Consider the following 20,368-nt stretch of genomic DNA (forward strand, 5'->3'; position numbering starts at 1 on the left):
ACTACAGTATGTATAATGTGCCAAAAACAAATTCAACCATCATAACGTAGCAGCAAATAAAATGATGCACTATTATAATAAGGCTTGAAAATGAGTGTAACTACTGGAATTAATCTTTATCATAACAAAAACTGCTTGTAAACAAGTTTTCAATCATATCTTACTCACCACACTTCTGTCTTGACAAACTGAGAACTGTAAATCTACATTCCAATTAGTAGAGGTCTTGGCTGACAGCAAGGGTATCCTGTGCTCAGAAAATAGGGAGTCTTAATTAAAACGTAGGATCTCCGAAAAACCAACAAAATCTAATGTTTGACACCATGAGAAGAGGTAGTACCTTCTATAGAATTAGAATGCACATGCAGAATCGAGTTAGAGAACAGCTATGGGTTCCGCTACAGTGACAACATAATCAATTAAAATGCTGAGGCTCACACATAAACTCTGGTGCTTGTTAACTCCAGTATCATTCCCACAGAGGAGACCCGTATAGCTCTGAAGCGCTAAAAAAGCTTGAGGCAGACTGCAGCAAAACCACGGGCCAAAGCATCTGAAAATGGTGAGCTATTGTAATACTTGACTGACGACATAGTGTGGCGATACATTTTTTTTTTTTTTTTGCCTTCGTTTTTATTTTGCTGTCGGTCCCACTAAGACCGGAGGAGTATTTTTTCTGTTGATTTTAAAGTTAAATAATATCCAGGTGATGAGGCTGAAGCAGAAAAAATCCAAGCTTTTCGGATCACACATTTAATGTCGGCTCAGTAGCATTTCATATGAAACCTAGTCAAATATGCATTGATGATTTTCAGTCTAGATGTTTAAGTTACAGTGTTGAAATCTAACAAAGTACATTACATTTCTCTATTTTGCTGCTGCTGAATTGAAGTTCTCCCCAGTGAACAAGAGGGTTGCCTCCATGTGTTACTGAGAGGAAGGCTACTTTCAACACTGACGTGGGCAATGATGGAAAAATCTGGTTGGGGCGACTGGGAGGAATGGCCTGCCCAATCTGAACCTGAGTGGTGCTTAGTTTGTGGACTAAGGTGTTAGTCATGGATTATCCATAACAAACGCTATGTTCAAGCATAGGGTGATTCAGTGTACTACATTCCAGACCACTGTAGAGCTAAGACTGTATCATCTGATCTGCCTTATGTCTTGGAAATCCAGGTGAAGAAAATCAACTGATCATCCCCTAATGTTGAGTTGATGGGTTAATCCAAATCTGTATTGAGGGTGGACTGGGAAGGTCTGGCAGAGACCCCTCTCCACAAGGTCTTTAATGCCCACCTCCAGAGGAGATAGTCATCAATCTCAAACGATTGCTTGGAGTCGTAGTCAGAAGGTCATTGTTGCCTGTTTGGATAGTAACCTGAGAACCCATTGATGGACATTAGTGAAGGATGCCTGTCAGACTTGGTCACTGAATCAAAACCCCTGACGTTGGGGGAGTTCAGAAATACCATTAAGAAGGCCATTCAACTGGCTTAAAGGGAGTTTTTGTAAACCATCAAATGAGTCAGGAGGAAGAAACAGGGCTTAGCCCAATGTATGTTCACCATAGGAAAAGAACTGCTGACCCTGAAGATACTGTCAGGTTGTTAAAAAGAGTACTTTGAGGAACTCCTGAACTGGACAAATATGTCCTCGTTGGAATTGACATAGGGGGAAGTATTAACCATATCCCCAGTATAGGTCCCAGTGGCAAAGTGCTGGATGTGAATTTGCCTGTGGTCCAGCAGAAGCTTTTTTTAAATTCCTTTTAAGCATGATCTATTGCATGCCCTATTAACAGTAAACTAAGCTAATAAATAAAAATGGAGGAGGACACCAGAGAGCAAAGTTGATCAGCGGTCCTATAGCAGTAGGGAACCACTGATGGCAAAGTTAGCAACAAAGGCCATAAGTTGATTTTGTGAAAAGCAGCTGCATTACTCCTCAATTACAAAAAATCTTAATACATCAATTGTGTATCCTCATCTGACTGCCAACTTAGGACACAAAGCATTAGTGCAATTGTGTATGACACTATGTGGGAATTCATTTAAAGTTGATTTTTGTAAAAAGTAGAAGCCCCTGGCAGCCCCTGCCCCATGTACTCTGTATGTGTTTTGTGGACTTACAACCATGTCCCTGGGGGTGTTGGTGTACAAAGTGCTGCAATAGCATGGGGTACCAGGGCCATTGCAATGAGCCACTCAGTCCTTACATTTAAACAGAGTGAGAGCTGTGTCTATATTCTCAGTAGTCAAGCTTGCTTTCAGTGGGTGTTGGACACAGGCAGGGTTGTTCATTGTCATCAATTCTGTTTGTGAACTTCATGGACAGGACCTTGATATGCTGCTGGAGTGAGAGTCAGTGGTGATTGGCTTTATCAAACCAAGATCTCAAGCACACATTTGGGTGCCTGACTGGGCAGTGGTCAGGTCAGAGCCAGCACCTCTGGAAAATAGTTGATCTCTCTCTCTTGGTTGCAAGTGAGCTTTTGTCCCAAGTGAAGAAGTTCAAGTATCTCTGGGTCTTGTTCATGTGTGAGGATAAAATGGAGCATGAGGTTGGCAAGCAGATCAGTGTGACATCAGAAGTAATGCATGCATTGTACCACTCGGATTCTATGTCCTGAAGCTCCCCAGAGATTCATTACAAACTCCTCTTGGGATGGGTGTTAAAGAACTTGCCCACAGGGCCCTCTCCCAAATGTTCCATGTCCACACTTAGTACACATTTGGGTTTACTCACCAACTCATCACCAGTGGATAATCAGTTGATTTTCTTCACCTGAATTTCTGAGACATTCAGCAGATCTGAATGGATAGATGAGCTGAAGAAAAAGCTCTCAATTTACTAGTTGATCTATGTTACATTGTTCATCTCATGGACTTTGGATAGTGACTGGAAGAATAAAATTTTGATTACAAGTGGCCAAATTAGTTTTCTCCATAGAGTGGCTGGCCTCATCCCTAGAGACTGCAGCTCTCAGCGGTCCCATAGGACTTTGGTTTTGCCCTCATTTAGCCAAATGGGTGTTGGGTGGGGCAAATTAATTGCAAGTGTGTTGTGGTTCATAGGAAATGAGAAACAGGAAGAAGCTAAATGAAACATTAGAAATTATACAAAATGGTTCAAGCACACATCAAAAGCACTGAGATTCAGTTGCAGGACCAAAAGTAATTTACTATAATTTTCACCCTTGAAGATGTTTCTAGCCAGTGCTAAGGTACACATGTAAACTAAATTAAGTTACCTTAGCCTTTGCAACATGGAGAGATACAGCAGCTGCAGAAAAGTTACAAGAATGGAAAAATTCTCTGCTCACTGCTTGGGCTGTGTAGGTTATGGACTTTATTACACATGCTCTTTGATGCCCCTCCTGTCTCCTCAGATGCCAGAGTTAGTGGAGTAATTAAGGGAAAAGCCCCAACCCCCACAAGTCCTTTCTGGTATGCTCCGCCCTGCCATTTACTTGCATCCAGCTGCTAATTAATGAAGTGCCATGAAAGGGTTACCCAATCAAATCGCTGGACACAGAAATCAAAGACTTTCTTTTTTCCACTGGGTTACTGGCAGTATCATCAAATAAACTATTCAGCAAAGAGATAAATAATGTTGAATTAGTTTACTTGGTTACTTACATATGTTTGAATCTTGCTGGTAGTGTCCTTGAGTACAGGAACACTTCTATTTGCAGAGCTGGTCACAGTTTGAATACACATGCATGCATCCATATGTTGGTGCAAAGGTGCATGTGTGTGTGTTTTGTTAATTTTTTTTTATTTTATTTTGGTTTGTTTGTTTGTTTTTTGCAGATTGGTACATAGACATCTTTGTGGTACTTGCTCTGCTTGGTTGCACAAAGGCAGGGCCCATTAACCAGATTAATTTGAGAGATTGATGAACGTGGAAGGATGGACGAAGGGAGAGGGCACAAAAACCATGACAGGAAAGAGGAAAAGAGGAGATGAGATGAGTGAAGAAAATGATGACAGCTGTGTGGGACAGTAGAGAGACTCGAGAGGAAGAGAGAAACAAAGAGGAAAAATGAAGAGCAATGATGGAAAATAGCAAGGGAGGAGGACAGACTCATTGGAGACAGCAAGAAAGAGTGAGATCAGGTAGGCGGCAGAAGATTAAAAGTGAGACAGAAAGAAGGAAGGGGGATATGGATGTGGGATCTTCTTGTGAAGGATAATGGCTCCTCTCTCCTCACTGAAGGGCACATGAGTGTCTGGGCAAATGTGTATCAGAGTCTGGGCAGCTTAGGGAATTTCATGGAGCTGAAGAAGATGATGATAATCCAGTTAAATTGAAAAATGGGAATGTCTATAGATCCTTGTTCATCCTGTAATTAATCCTTTCTTACATCCATGCAGCCAGATAGTTTATATGATTAGGATTGACTGAGGATAGTGCTTCCCTCAGTGCTACCCTACTGAAATACCACTCGCTGCCCTGTGATGGACAAATGAACATTTCTTTGAAGCTGTACATTCAACAAAATAGGCCTGTTTTTATACAGCAGGGTTAAGTGTGCTTCAGTGATGCTTGGCCATAAATAAATCACTGTATTTTGTAGGCCCTTTAGTGTTTAATGGAACAGTTAAATGGAGTGTCACCGGGACAGGAGAGCCACTGTGTGTGTGTGTGTCAGTGTCTGTTTTGTGTCACCAATGTTGGAGAAAGCGGGCAAAACCAGCAACACCAATTTGCTTCACTGCACTTGAAATAAGCTTACAGTGAACAAAACTGTATTTGGATTAGGATGTGTTTATGGCTAATATAAAGATACCCAAAGTATACCTTGTCTTTATTGTTGTTGGTTCCAAACACTGAGAATAATACACAGTATTCTTACTATTGCAAGTGTAGGAACCGTTTTATTTGTGTGTGTGGATTCTTTTTTTATTTTTTTAGCATTGAGGTATTTGGTAAATCTACTTAATTTGCTAACTCCTTTGTAAACGTGTTTGGGATTAATGTAAAGTAACTGTGGGACTAAGAAAGGATTATCTTATCTTAAAAAGATGCAAGTTCACACTTAGCACCAAGGGTTGAGGCAAAGACATGTCTGTTTAAACAAAACATTTAAGCTTATCCTGCAGCTATAGGATTCTGCTTCATGAATATACAGAGATGAGGAAAAGTAAGAGATCCTGGAGAAAAAACCCAGAAAGAACTGGCTTCTAGTGAGATCTGGATTAGTCACATCAGTGCATATTATGCTAACAAGGGGCTAAGCAGACATTAGCCTTAACTAGCTAATGCATCCTCAAGGTCTCTACAGTCGGCCCATTAGCTATTTGTGGCTGTAGGTCATCATGCAAGGTGAATACCATTTCAACAATAAATGGACATGTATTTGACGGATTAAATGCAAGACCTTCTCCTTGGTAACACTGGCACAGACGCATATTAACAACACTACATGTTAAAAAAATGTTGGGGGGTTGGGAAATGCTATTTGAGATTTTTTTTGAATGATAAGAATGATATGGGCAGCATTAACCCCCCCCCTTGCAGATGTTGCTGATGTGCTATATCTCAACAAAAACCTTTGCCTTACTAAATAGAGTCTCCACATGTTTGTGCCTCAAAGAAAGCAGAGAGTACATTTTCTAGATTTATGGGGGCAACAACTTCTTAGAGAAGCTGCTTAAAGATTGCCAGTGGGTTATGCTTTACTAAATCTAAGAACTGACATTTTGAAGGTCTGACCCTTCTGAAAGGTACATTTATCTTTCCAAAATCATCACACACTACCGTGGGCCCACTGTGCTCTCTATCTAAAGTCAGTTAACAATTAGGGGAGTCTCTTAATAAGGCAGCTCCTCTTAAGGTTTTTACATCAAAGAATTGGCCGTTCAATTTGGGTAACTGATTATTTATATATAATGACCTCAGATTTTTCTTCAGACTCCACAGACTCTCTTTCCCTGATTTGATAAATAGACTAAAAAATGCATTATTTGCTATCAATTTGCACAGAATATCTATTATAAAGAGATATATTGAGATTAAAGGATGAGATTTAGAAAGGTATAAACAACTAAATAAAGGCAAACTTCACAAAGCATTTCAGAACGAAAACATGTCTTGAAGTAAAGCATTCTTGGTGGACCTCTGACTTGAAGCAGAGATCATCACAAACAGAATCACAAGAAGAGAATTAAAGAAGTGCTACAGAATCAAAGGTTGTCAGGAGCACACTTGATGTCATTATTGTAATGATCATAATTATGTAAAAAGTGTGAGCCCTTAATTCTTGCCAGAACTGTCTCTCCAGTGCAGACAAGATAAAAAGATCAGAGGTGGTCAGGGGAGAAACCAGGATCCCAATATAGCCACTCTAACAGGGCATCTGGGCTCCTCTATAACATTGCATCAATCACGAAATTGCAGGAGGGAGGCAAGGTTTTGAACTCTCAATGGCACATGACAGCACAACTGGGATTTGGAAGGCACTTTTAGACTTGGAGTATGAGGAAATGATTTCTGGCTCGACTCCCCAGATGTACAGGGGAAGTTATGGGCCATGTATTCCTGAATAGTGCGAGTGCCCTTTATGGTACTACAACAACAATGCTGGACTAGCTTAGGGACAACTCTCTCCATGTCCCTGAGAGGGACCTTTAAAGCCTGAACTTATAAACCTCCATAACCATTCTAGCAAGGGCAAGGAGGAGCAACTGTGTAAACTCTTCAAAGTATGGAAAAAGGTAAAAGGATCTGAACATTTTCAAAAGCTGCTGTGGTGTGGTTGATGCTGTTGCACTACTAAATCCACAAAGCTGTCTTTCTAGGCTCCAGGATGATTTCTCTCTTGCTACAATTGACCGAAATTGCCAAAAATATTACTTCTTTTCTCTTTATTTATTCCCCTGAGCAGCCTAAGACAAACACCAACATCCACTGAACATGCACACAAACACATAAATAAGTAGAATTTATAAGCTGGACTTGGGGGAGATGAGGCTGGGGTGGAGAATAACATTATTTATTTATCGAGCCTAATGGAATTTCAAAATGAGGAACTGAATGGATGGCTGGTCACTATCCCTGTGTCAAAAAAAAACAAAACATAAAGGCTTATCAAATAAAGTCAGTTTAAAGCTTAAAAACACAGTGGACAGTAAGATGGGAAGATGGATAAACAGCAGAAAGACTGGGAACAGATCTGTGTGCATTGAAGCAGCACAGAATCGCTGCACTCTGTTTACTTGCACTCTGATGATTCCATTAATGTTAATTTAAGGGAGAAATCAAAAGAGGAAATGGAATATTTTAGAAAGCCCAGAGCAGGGCACATTTATCTGAACTGTGTTCATATGAATAAGTAATCTGGAAAAGGTTAAGACGGGTTATTCTTGTGTGCATGGGATGAATCTCAAAGACCAGAATGACAGATTTCTTAAGTGACAGTCGTATCAATAACAAGATGAGGTGTTGCTGGGAGAGTGCCTTGCATCTCCAGTGAGCATGCCTTTTTTTTTTTTAAGAATGTCAAACGTTTGCTTATCAATATGTAATTAAGAAAAAGGTTAAAATATGATTTTGATTTATTCATGGAATGGCTCTAAAGCTAACCGACTCCAACTCTGGTAGCTAAAGTAACACAAGTTTATGATTTGGCTATAAACCATATTTGAGACTATATTTTACTCAGCAGTGCTGGCAGAGCGCTAAAACTAAGTGTGGTGATAGGTCAGACTATGAAAGACTGTGAGGACTGACTAATGTGGAGTTTGTGTTGGTCTGTGATGGGCTGGGAGCCAGTCGTTTGCTGACATCAGCAGACTGCATTTCTAAGCTAACGTTAGCTAGTGTTGCACACGGTTGACGCGATAGGGGAGTGGAAGAGGCTTTGGGGCGAGGCTTTTGGCAGCAAGTGAAAGCATCACACCCTCTGGATTTTCCTGGAAAATCTGTTTGTGCTCTACATAGAAATCATTTCACAGGTTTTTATAGGCAACCGAGGAAATTGGGAAAGGTTATAATCCATTCACACATTGGCAATAAAAAAAAGTGTCCTTTAAAAATGGAGGGTTAAATTTTCTAGCTAATTAGATAAGAGTTGCAGAAGAATTTACTTTACAGAATGTATCACACCACGAAAATATTTGACTGAACAATACATGAGGCGGGATGTGTGATCCAAGCAACTCAGCATGCATAACTCAGTTTAACTTGAAGTGGATTCACTACAGCAGTAGTAGAATATACCTTGACAAAAAAACTAATGTGGGAGTGGGTATGTTTCTTGGTATACTGGACTCCTTAACACTTGCTAAGTATCATTTAAAGGTCACAGTGTACCTCAGCATTGTACACAATGTTTATCCCTTCATGGTCACAGTGTTCCTTTTGGGTGCCTCTTGCAGAATGATGCACCATCTTGCAAAGTATTCATCATATCAAGATGCTGCAGTGGCCCGCAGCAGCCACAGCACCTACAGATTTGAGTGGAGGAAGACGGTTTGTAGTATAAAGGTAAAGCTGAAAAATATGCAGAGGCTGAATGATGTGATTTAAACAGCATAGAGGTCATACCCAGTGTGCAGGGTAAGGAATAATATTTAATAACATATAATTACATACACACACACACACACACATATATATATATATATAGACACACTCGCCAGCCACTTTATCACTTGTGCAACTGCTCGTTAATGCAAATATCTAATCAGCCAATCACATGGCAGCAACTCAGTGCATTTAGACAGAGCATCAGAATGGGGAAGGAAGGTGATTTAAGTGACTCTGAACATGGCATGGTTGTTAGTGTGTCAGACGGGCTGATCTGAGTATTTCAGAAACTGCTGCTGAGGGTTTACAGAGAAGGGTCCAAAAAAGAGAAAATATCCAGTGAGCGGCAGTTCTCTGGGTGAAAAAGCCTTGTTAATGCCAGAGGTCAGAGGAGAATGGCCAGTCTGCTTCGGGCTGATAGGAAGGTAACAGTAACTCAAATAACCACTTGTCACAACCAAGGTAGCAGAAGATCATCTCTAACCACACAAAGCATTGAACCGTGAAGCAGATGGGCTACAGCAGCAGAAGACCACACTGGGTGCCACTCCTGTCAGCTTAAAACAGGAAACTGAAGCTACAATTTGCACAGGCTCACCAAAATTGGACAACAGAGGATTGGAAAAACATTGCCTGGTCTGATGAGTCTCGATTTCTGCTATGGCATTCGGATGGTAGGGTCAGAATTTGGCGTCAACAACATGAAAGTATGGCTCCATCCTGCCTTGTATCAATGGTTCAGGCTGGTGGTGGTGGTGTAATGGTGTGGGGAATATTTTATTGGCACACTTTAGGCCCCTCAGTACCAACTGAGCATCGTTTAAATACCACAGCCTACCTGAGTATTGTTGCTGACCATGTCCATCCTTTTATGACCACAGTGTACCCATCCTCTGATGGCTGCTTCCAGCAGGATAATGCACCAATGTGCAAAACTCAAATCATCTGAAACTGGTTTCTTGAACATGCCAATGAGTTCCCTGTATTCAGATGGCCTCCACAGTCACCTGATCTCAATCTAATAAAGCACCTTTGGGATGTGGTGGAATGGGAGATTCGCATCATGGATGTGCAGCCGACAAAGCTGCAGCAACTGCGTGATGTTATCATGTCAATATGGACCAAAATCTCTGAGGAATGTTTCCAGCACATTATTGAATCTATGCCACAAAATATTAAGGCAGATCTGAAGGCAAAAGGGGGTCCAACCTGGTACTAGCAAGGTGTACCTAATTAAGTGGCCAATGAGTGTATATAGCTTTGTTCAACTGTGGTGTATGCACAGTGTGTATGCACAGTTTCTAGACCTGACTTCATGGAACATCTTGGGCCTTTCACCAAATACTTTGTTATCGAAGTTAACATCCAAGAGATCTTGTCTAATTTTATCTTGTGATCACCACATTGTGAGTCGCTGGCTGTCTTTCAATTAGTTAGAAATTTGTTGATATTCAGGTGGGAGCAGGTCACAGTAGGTTTAACATTCATGAACTTTGTTCAGGATTTCACTGCACAGTGCTCCCGTTTCCTGGAGCTTTGAACAGATAAACACACTTGTATTTCAACTTCATGCCTATCAGCTTTATTCAGTAAAATAATATAACACTACTGTATCAGACACATCAGAAAAGCAAAGACAGGATACATAAATTACAAAAAGGGATTTGGGCTGTACTTAAGATTACTGACTGTAATTAATAAATTTGTTCCTCCTTTAGAATTGATTTTAAGTTCCATTTACTGCAGCCTTTGTCAGTTTCATGTCCAGCACTTGGTGCATGACATTTCTTATCAATTTAAAATGTATTATTATTAGGTGTTATCAGTGCTTTTAGCTATGTTGCTGGTGGTTTATTTCTCTTTATATGTCGAGAATGAGCTGGCCAAAGAAACAAAAATGAGCTTCCATGGCAACAACACCGAAACAAGCTTTTTCAGCAGCCTTTCTTGAGCCATTTTATTGCAGTTAAGTACCGTACTATTATTCTTCAAGGAAGTCACTCCACTTGCTCTCACAGATTTGGACAAGGACACTTACAGTAGCAAGGAGCGCGCAGCGAGTATAGTACAGTCAGAGCTTTTCCTTTATCAGCATTTGCTAAACTCCCAGTGGACTAGTCAAGCCTTTAACAGAGCCTGCAAATATGTCAAAGCCAAAACATTTGGCGTTGTAAATTCCTCTGAGTAAGTGATGGGCAATGCCTTATAGGCACTCTTAAAAGCAACCTTTAAAGTATCTCTTGCTCATTCTCTTTCCCTCTCGCTCTCCATTTTGTTTTTCACACTATTTTTCATTGCATCACCCTTCCACTCTCAAAAAAAAAAAAGTTAATAAACAATTTTTAATATTTGACCGTATCTGCACCTCCTGCATTATATGTCAGGATAAGACAGTGCTAGAATCACAGGTCTTTCAACTTGCCACTGTGCAAACCTCGGCTCTGTAGGCCTTACTATAAGCTGCAGGCTGGTAATTAAGCTGGATAACTAAATAGCTATTAACCCCACTGTTTTTACTGTTACTTGCTAATATTAGAGCCTTTAATTGGACTCCTTAGGGTGTTTCCATGGCCTAATTCTGTCTGTTCCATAGAAAGTGAGAAAGCACTTTAGTGTAGAGAGCCGTGTACCGTGATAAATTATAAGCAAGCCTTTTAGGGGACCATGTATTTAGTCCTGTGCTTATAATAATAATAGACTCATTAAAACACAGAATTTTGTTATCCTTTCCATATTTTTTTTTTCTGTCTTAAATATTCTTTTCAATTGTTACTCCTGAATTCCCAACAATTATTCTTCTTAATCTTTTCAGAGAAGTAAAACTCCTTAGGTTGTGGAATAGCTTGTGACATGTAGCATTTAGGTAATGCCTCACATACAGAGACTATGCAAATGAGGAAGGATTGATCTTTTCTTTGAACTGTTCTACTTGCTAAACACGAGTTGTCAATGTTTTTTATTGTCTTGCAGGCACGACACAGCAGGCCCTCAAAGGCAAGCAGCGCAGTCTGACAAAAATACAAAATGTGGGAATGACATCGGCGATGGAATAGCAGGATGTGTGAAGAGCAGATGAAAGGAGAATACAGAGAAGAAGGAGGGCAAGGTGACTAGACCATTGCTTCGGTGATGCATTGCTTTGCTGCATCCCCTATGGTGCAGCTGTTTATCTGTCAGAGACACAGCGCTGTCGAAATGAGGGAAAGCAAGTAATGCTAACTAGCCCTGCCTGTGTTAACACTTAATAACACTGAATCAATGAAGCTTAATAGACCACCCAGCACCTAAACATATACACAGAGAAGCAAGCAAGTGCTTGCACAAAATAAGATAACATAGTGTAAATAGGCTGTAAAATATGAAAAGGTGTAGCAAAGAACATTGCATTTATGAGAACTGGGAAAGACGATGGGAGAAACACTCAAGACCATAATGTATACAGTGGAGTAAACCCCAAAAACAGCAAAGTGATGGATTTGGTACGTTTCATGTTGGAAAACCATCTAGCGCATATTTGCAAAGTGTCCCAGTTTGTAAAATACACTTGAAGCACAAAGGAGAACAACAAGTCTATAAAAGTTCAGGTTAAGAAAAGTTTCTTTTCCAAGTCACTGTAAATCCTTGTAATGGAAAATCAAAGGGCTATCTCCTGAATAAACAAACATGTTAGTTTGCTGGTAGATACAGCTCAAATTATTTACAGGATGCCATGTCCACTTTCATTCGTCTGGGGGCTGAAATCACTATCATGGATCTGCTGGGCACAAGTACACATTGGAATTGTACCATAGTCTCATGAACATGAAAAATGAAAGAAGCATACCTACAACTAGTAGATGTACAACCTCTTGACCTCTCTCATTTAAGTATCCCATTCCTGCTGGTTTTCATTCAGACTCAAGGGAACTCGTTAAACTTAAGGCATTCGTCGTTTTTGCCGTGGCAGAGTCTGCATGCAGACCTCTTTCAGCCAGGATGTCAGATTTCATTACGTTGTCCTGCCACCAGGCTGTAGCCACAGATTTAATCAAGCATGTAATCATACCATTGCCGCTGACAACAAATGGAAATGCGTTCTGCGATCAATATGCATGTCATGAAAGCCGAACAATATAAGCACACCCTGTAACATTATTTCTATGACCACGCTCTTAGAAGCCTGTCAAGGTTTGGCCACTCATCTCTTCCATCTCTGCTTAGTGAAAATTTGCATGTGCATGCTCAGCCACTGGGGATTAGCGCCTCTGACCAAATGTAAGTCTCTCTCTGCTCATGGAACAGCAGGGAACAGAGAGGTCCACCTGTGTTCAGAGAGCTAGAGCTGCACTGCATAAGTAATATTCCATCCAACAGTCAGAGCCCTTTAGGCTCAGAAAGCAAGAACTGACTAACTATATCGTCAGCAGGTAAACTAAATCCCAATATTTAACAGGTCACACTGGCACGGGTAGACGTCTCTGGGTAACTATCTCAAATTCCAGACACAAATCCTCATGGACTGTCACTGTACAGGAAGTCAGGCTTAACCACCACATCCCACTTATCCTCGCTGCCATGCAGGAGCTGGTGGACTATCCAGCTGACTCAGAACATGTGGTCTGTGTATACCCTAGCTTTACTTCTTATGCTGTATTGAAATGGAAACAGGAAACCAAATTTTATTACCTGAAAAAATGCATTGCTCAGATACCATTACCTCGTAAAAAATAAAAATATTGTACTCTCCAGGACTATTCAGATGTTTGGTTCATTGTAGAGCTGCTGTCACACCTTTATCATTTCTGGCCATCGATCCAGACCTCTGAATATCCACCCACATTTTAGAATTGTTCAGTGATTCAAATAGATGGAGTGTTGAGCCCACTGACAGCTGTTTCTGCCAGCTGACAACACAGTCAGCCAAGGTGGTATTGAGAATGAGGACTTCATCTTCCTAAGCAGCTATTTATCTACATTAAAGAAAGCTAGTGACAGGAAAATGGTGACCAGTGTGGATGAGATCAATGCTGTACAAACTGTTGTTAATGTATATACAGAAATAACAATTGGTAAATCGACATATTAATGTTCTGGCAACAGGTACCACAGACAAAATACCTCCACCCTAGAAACACGAAACAATGAATGAAATTTCATTCTGAATGAATGAAGTGAAACAAAATGGGAATTCACTGTTACGGCATGGACATACTTTCCACCTGGTTGTACAGAACCATATGCAGTTACATTCATACTACATTTGGGGTCTGCGTCAGTCTGGCGCTCCACACTGCATTCCAGTTGTGGGCAGTAATGCATCACAATATTGTTTCTAACCGCTATAAAAATCAAGAAGAACAAGAGGAATTTAAAAAGAGAAAATATAATGTTTGACCTCTTAACACAAATAGGGGAACGGATCAGGAGCTCCATGCCACTGAGCTGTCTTTGTATTGTGTCAAAGAAGAATCATATAAATGTGGGTAACGCTGGATCTCCTTGCACAACCTGTACGTGGACATCCACATAGGGGTCCAGGAGGAGCCTTGTGGACAAGGGTGGATGACAAGATTTACGTCATCTGGACCAAAGCAGACCATCACAGACACACGCTGATGCTGATGATCAGATTGTAGAGTTTGTAACCTTGATGTCCCCAGTTCAAGTTCAACTTTTGTCAAATGTCATTTTGCTCTTTCTCTCCCGATGTTCTCCGACTTTTATTTATCTACTGTCACTAATTAAATGGAAGAAAAGGTTTATCATCAAAAGAAAATCATTTTCATTACAGGTCATTAATTACAATATTCTCAGCACAATAGTTTAACAGACAGTGAGTCTGATGCTACACATTGTTAGGGAACCAGAGAGAGAGAGAGAGAGAGAGAGAGAGAGAGAGAGAGAGAGAGAGAGAGAGCGAGTGGAGTGAAGCGCCATTGCTTGTAATGCCACTGTAGGAAACTGGAGGAGAATTGATAATGTTTCAGTGATGAATGATAGTGCCAGCACACCTGCGGATCCTGTTAAGGAGCAAGGAGAGTGCTGTTGATCTAAATCATTGATGACTCCCACTGATGGCTCATGCTGAGGTCCTCCCGATGAGACGAGCAAGTTCTTAACACAGAGCACGTTTTCTATTAGAGCAGTCACTGTAACAAGGTGGGAGCAAGTGTGGGGCTGCTTTCGCTTTCTGCTTCAGCCGCTGGAACACTGACAGTAACAGACACCATCTTTAGAGGACAAGGGGGGGGGAAACTTCTTCTGTAAATACAAGCGTTACATCTCTCACTAACACATACTTTCTCCTCTCTGGCCTTACATTATGCTTACATGTTTTGTAATGTATCATCTGTTGCAAGTCTTTGTGATGTACCTTATGTGTCAGTATGTGTCAATATTGAGAGGAATAGTTTAAGCTTTTTTGCTTCCTTGCCAAAAGGTCAGATGAGAAGATTGATGCTACTCATAAATTAAATATGAGGCCGGGACCAGAGGATGGTCGGTGTTGCCAATTTATTGACTTTCTCACTTTAGCCACTTTTTTTTTTTTTTTTTTTTTTAGAGAATATGGGGAGAACAGCAGCACCTTCAGCTGACCGCTTTAAATGATTTAACTTCGATGCTTCCTCAAAATAGGCTACACAGAGTTTACAAGAGTTCAGAAGAGTGAATTCATTCCAGACATGACACCTCAGTCCACAGTCTAATCCAGCAGCCTGCGTAAAAACAGCAGGCCACCTGAGGTAGATTAAGATGCCTATGAATGAGATGATAGCAGCAAGAAGGGGCTCATAGCCGATTTCACAGATATGCAAATTAGCATGTAATTACAGGCTTTAGTTACTTTCCTCTGAAAACAGCTGGCAACACTGGAGACGATTATCTTAGCTTAGCACAAAGACTTGATTCTTTAACTGTAAAAATACGGAAAAAGTTGCAGGTTTACAGGCAGTTATGTACATGACTGTTTCTTGGTTGGGACTTCCGCTGGTTGCCTGGCAACATCACAGAGGTCTTGATTCTGGTATGGATTAAACGATGGGAATATGAGCTTTAGATGTTGTTACCTCTGGACAGAGAAAGGTGAGCTGTTTTCTTCCTAGTCTTACTTAACTTACTTAATCACAAAAAATGTCATTTCCAGAATAGCTAAACTAGTTCTTCTGACCCTGATTCTGGCTTCGTTTTTGTCTGTCTGTCTTGGGAACGGGAGCAGGTATTAATCAAGGTGTCTCTGTTTTAGGGTGATGAGAAAATCTGATAGGTTTGTCAGCTACATAAAATGCAACATAAACTTTATTGATCCCACAAGGAGAGGTTTTAAAAATGACTGTGGTTGTAGGACTGGAATGGATTTCCTGGTATTTTCAGGGGACAAGGATATACATAAATGCCCCAAGTGCTGGTGGTAAGAATAACGCTTTATCGTTATGGTAATGGACATTCAGCAGCTATAGCAGTACAGTGTAGCTCACATCTTGTTGGAAGACACACAGAAATACACACTCTCATCACAATAGCACATGTAAAACATTTTTGTGGTAAAATGCAGCTCTAGAGGGGCTTTTAAAAAGAGGCCCTTACTTTAAGAGGAGTACAGTACTTCACACAGTGGAGTGGTGCTTCTGTAGCCCTGCATAATTTCAGCTTTTCAGTCTGAATAAAGCACTTTTTTTCTGACTATGGACAAGAAGTCCTGACAACTGGAAGTCATACAAATATATCACACATTTACAGCACATAGAACATCTGTCCTTGGTCAGTAGATCTGATTTACTGTCTGGCCTTTTCACCAAGTAACATTTATCATTTATCTATTGCTGTCATTGATTCAGGAGCAATTTAAACTGAAAGTAAAAAGTCCAAACATTTTTACATAAAGGCATTTGCAGAATGGCAGACAAAGTTCTCTTCATTCATAACTTCCCCAGGGTGACAGATGTTGGATTTGCATTTATCATCTTCATCGTCATCACCATTTATCAATTTGGCTTGACCCATGATTGACCAATAACCCCTTATGGGTGTTTTTCTGTATTCTACCCATCACATCTAGGGATGAATACATAGATTTTATTCCTAATGCCCTGTACTTATTTGTGAAGGAAAGGAGAAAAAATTTATTTTAACTGAGCAAGACTATTTTTTAATGGCAGCATGAGTATTCTTTATTTGCTGCTGCACAAGAGTGAATGTGAATGGAGCTGCAAAATATGCTCAGAAATGGGACATAAAATGCAGTGTTTTGGAAAAGTAACGTTGAAAAAAGAGTTTAGACAGTATGAATTGTTTTCTGGGGATAGGTGAGGCCTTTCGATAAATCCTGTCTCCCATCCTTATAAATAAAAAAAACAAAAAAACAAAACAAAACAATTGTTTCATGCTTGCTTTGACCCTTGAGACACTCACATATGACTGACATGGTATTTTATGCCAGGAGATCTGAGGTGAGTTTCTAGTCAATACTAAGACGTTCTGGAAACGTGGTGAATGTCATGACTTGAAGGGGGAGATTTTTTTTTTACAACATGCTCAAGGAACTCTAATGGTGTTTATGCATGTGCATTGTATTGCATTGTGGTGTACTGTACTGAAACGTGTTTTTACACATGATGTGCCTTAGGTGAGATCAGGGACAAATTTGTTCTTTTTTAAGGCGTGAAGGTGTGTGACCTACTTAAATGATAAATAATTTAAAAAAATGAATAATTCATGATTTTTTTTTTTCTTTTACTCCAATGGATAGTGCTACTTTTAGTAGTAACATTTTAAATCTGCCAATGTTGTCTCCTTTCATTTCCCAAAAGAGTGATTGCACATTTACAGTTAGAGCCTATAATCTTTGGAACAGTTTTCATATCTTACAGCCAATCTTCAAACCAAATCAGTTTTCACATTTAATCCCTTTTAAATACCTCCCCGAGGGCGCGCAGGTGGCACAGGGGTAAAGGTCCTAGTTCCACAAAGGCCCAGGGTACAATTCCTGGTATATTCAGCTTGTTTATGTGGTTAAACTATAACAGTTATCTGTGTTGGTGGGTATGGAGCTGGTGCTGCCTCCAGTCCTTAACTGCAGTGTCTCCTTGTATTGGTTAGTCATGACACTGCACAACCTGACTTCATAAACATGCCTTTAACCTGATTAGTTTTATTTTCTGTTAGTGTTTGCAATCTTTTTGTTTGTTTATTGAATCTTTTTTGATGCTCCTTTATTTGTGTGAACTACTGGGGAAAATTCATGAAAATTAACAAGCTTTGCACCCAGCGCATCTTAGCGTGTGCTTCCATCACTTTAACAAATACGAAATTATGGAGGATGTTACCTGGTTAGCCTTAGCATTTTAATTCAGCTCTAGTTGTTTACGCACACTACAAGGTGAGGCAAGACATACTCATTTCATATTTCAATGAATCCTCGCCAACATGGGAAAAGTGATGCATTTCAACTTTGATAAAAAGTTTCTAAGATTGTCCGGCATTATAAGCAAAATAATGTCACAAATAAAAGTGTAACACACACAGGCACACACACACAGCACAGATGAGACAAAGAGATTAACATCACAATGTTAACTTGACTAATGGGGAAGCCCATTAAGTAGAGCTGACAGTGTGAATGCAAAATACATTAGGTATGAATTATGTCATCAAAAATTATTGTCACACACTGTCTCCATAATCAAACAACATCCCATCAAGCCACACAAAAGCATTCACATCACTATTCAGTGATATTATATGACACGGTTTGATGGTATACGAAGATATTTGACATTTTAACTCAGTATTTAGCCTCAACAATGCAAGAGGTCTGCAGCCAACCTGCCATCACATGCTACAATAAATATTAAACTGCGTGTGTGACAACAGCAGCCAACAAACTCAATTCAGTCCACGTCCACACTCGGCAATGAGTTTTCCTATAATTATGTGATCTGACCAAAGAAAATGAGCTAAATTTCTCTGGGAAATAGTCTGAAGATGTTGAGGCACGTCAGGTAAAATGTGCACAGCAGACAGAGTAAATGGATGTTTTTAACCTTCTGTTAATATAAAACTGAATGACTGAAGCTCCTTTTTGCCAGTTTTGTCAGCATTAAGACAGCAGAACTTAATGCTGCTGAGCAAAGAACATATTTTTCATGCCTTTCTCCTCTGGATCAGTGATGAATGACTGCTGTAATGGAACGGAATAAGTAATGGGACCAGCTGAAGAAGTATGTATGCATCTATGGCCTTTTTGTAGGTTGACTGATTGATCAACTGATTGATCATAAAATGTTTTCTGGATTATCCGGTGAATGTTGGTAATTATTAACAGAAGATGATAATTGTATTGCTCTCTCCTCAGAGGAAGCAAAGGGTGGGCAGACATGATTGTACGATGCATTGTTTCCCTCACTGTAATGTTTTCAGGCCGATTATCTCTGCAGTTCAGCATACTTTGTTCTTTTCTCTGGTGGTTTTCAAATACAGTGAAAATAGAAGAGAAATGAGGGGTACAAAATCTTTGAATTTCAGAGAAATATGCACTCGTCTTAAAAGAGCAAGCTCCTGCTAATATGTGCATTTAATTGGGTGTAAATTCATTCTAAGTGTGTCCCCGGCACACTCTGGGACTCCTGAACTTTAATGTCACAGTCAAATCACCAGCTGTCTGGACCTGCCAGCGAAAAATAATGACATATCTATTAAATATTACATAGAAAACTATTTGATATGGAAATTATATGAACATAGTTTCAGGAGGAGATCAACTGGATAAGCTTAATTTGTATATGTGGGTGCTCATGCCCATGCACTCATTACGCATTTCTTTGCAGTCGAGCCATGAGCCTGTGGTATAATAACGGAGAGCTGTGAATCATTAGTGACAGTGCAGTAAGGTTAAGGAGGCTGTCTATCAAAGCAGGCACAGAATAGTTAAGATGCTTGCATGTGGGTGCCTGTATGTGGGTGGGCAACTGTGTTATGATTCAAGATTTAAATGGATAATTCACCTTGATGTTGTGGAGGCAGTTAACAGTGATTCTCAACACACTAACAATAATGCTTTCCCACTGGAAAATGTTCTTTTAACACGTACCCTGCACAGGGAGGTCTGAGTGCACTGATGCAGGGTCATCTTCAGGTCAGTGCCACGAGATCTAATAAGGATTCAGAGTCAGGCAGAGGACGTTTCATAAGGGTGGATAATTGCCATATTGGGGGCTTGAGCTTGGTTCCTCCAGTCTTGCTTGTCATACCATGATGTGCTATGTTTCAGACTGAGAAAATGTAATCGCTGGTTGTTCAGACTTCAGGCTTTCTTTGACTTCATTTATTTTAAATGAGGATTTTAGGGTGTTTGCTTAACCTTAGGCATGGCAGTCATGCCTGTCAGCGAGTCATTTCCAGGAAACAAAACTCCACTAAAACTACTGAGCAAAAACAGTTTGGTTCTTGGTGAACAGCAGTAATTTTTTAAAATGATGAAACCAATATTATTGGTCAGCAGTAGCAGCAGTTATTAAGCACTGATGTGTCATCTATTTTTATTACATCAGATTACTACTTTAACAACTTGACCATTCCTTAAGTACCCTCATTAACTGATTTATCTTTTGCATGAATCATAATTGAAGGCCGAAGAGATCAAGTAAAAGGGCCTGAAGCCGATCCCACATTCTCGTACAGCTGTTTATAAAGTCAGAAAAAACTCAGGTAGCACCAGACTGGAAGTTTGAAAATCTAACTTCAAAATAAAAGCACGAGCTAACATTTGCAGTGGGTCGGGAGGGGAAGTTCATGATATATTTTCTGGGACAAAATGAAAATGTGGTTATTTTATAATATGACAAAATATATATATATATAT

The 20,368-nt window shown here is 40.0% G+C and overlaps 1 long non-coding RNA gene across 1 annotated transcript; it reads left to right on the forward strand.

The window, feature by feature from the left end:
* Positions 1-438: 438 nt before the first annotated feature.
* LOC139611837 (uncharacterized) lies at positions 439-20,350 on the forward strand. The gene is made up of 2 exons (XR_011686363.1): positions 439-562; positions 11,503-20,350. It is a non-coding gene; the product is annotated as an uncharacterized lncRNA (long non-coding RNA).
* The last annotated feature ends 18 nt before the right edge of the window (positions 20,351-20,368 follow it).

This window comes from Trachinotus anak, unplaced genomic scaffold (genome assembly GCF_046630095.1).
Source record: "Trachinotus anak isolate AG129_WGS33_773 ecotype Australia unplaced genomic scaffold, CSIRO_AGI_Tana_v1 ptg000028l, whole genome shotgun sequence".
Classification (NCBI taxonomy): domain Eukaryota; kingdom Metazoa; phylum Chordata; class Actinopteri; order Carangiformes; family Carangidae; genus Trachinotus; species Trachinotus anak.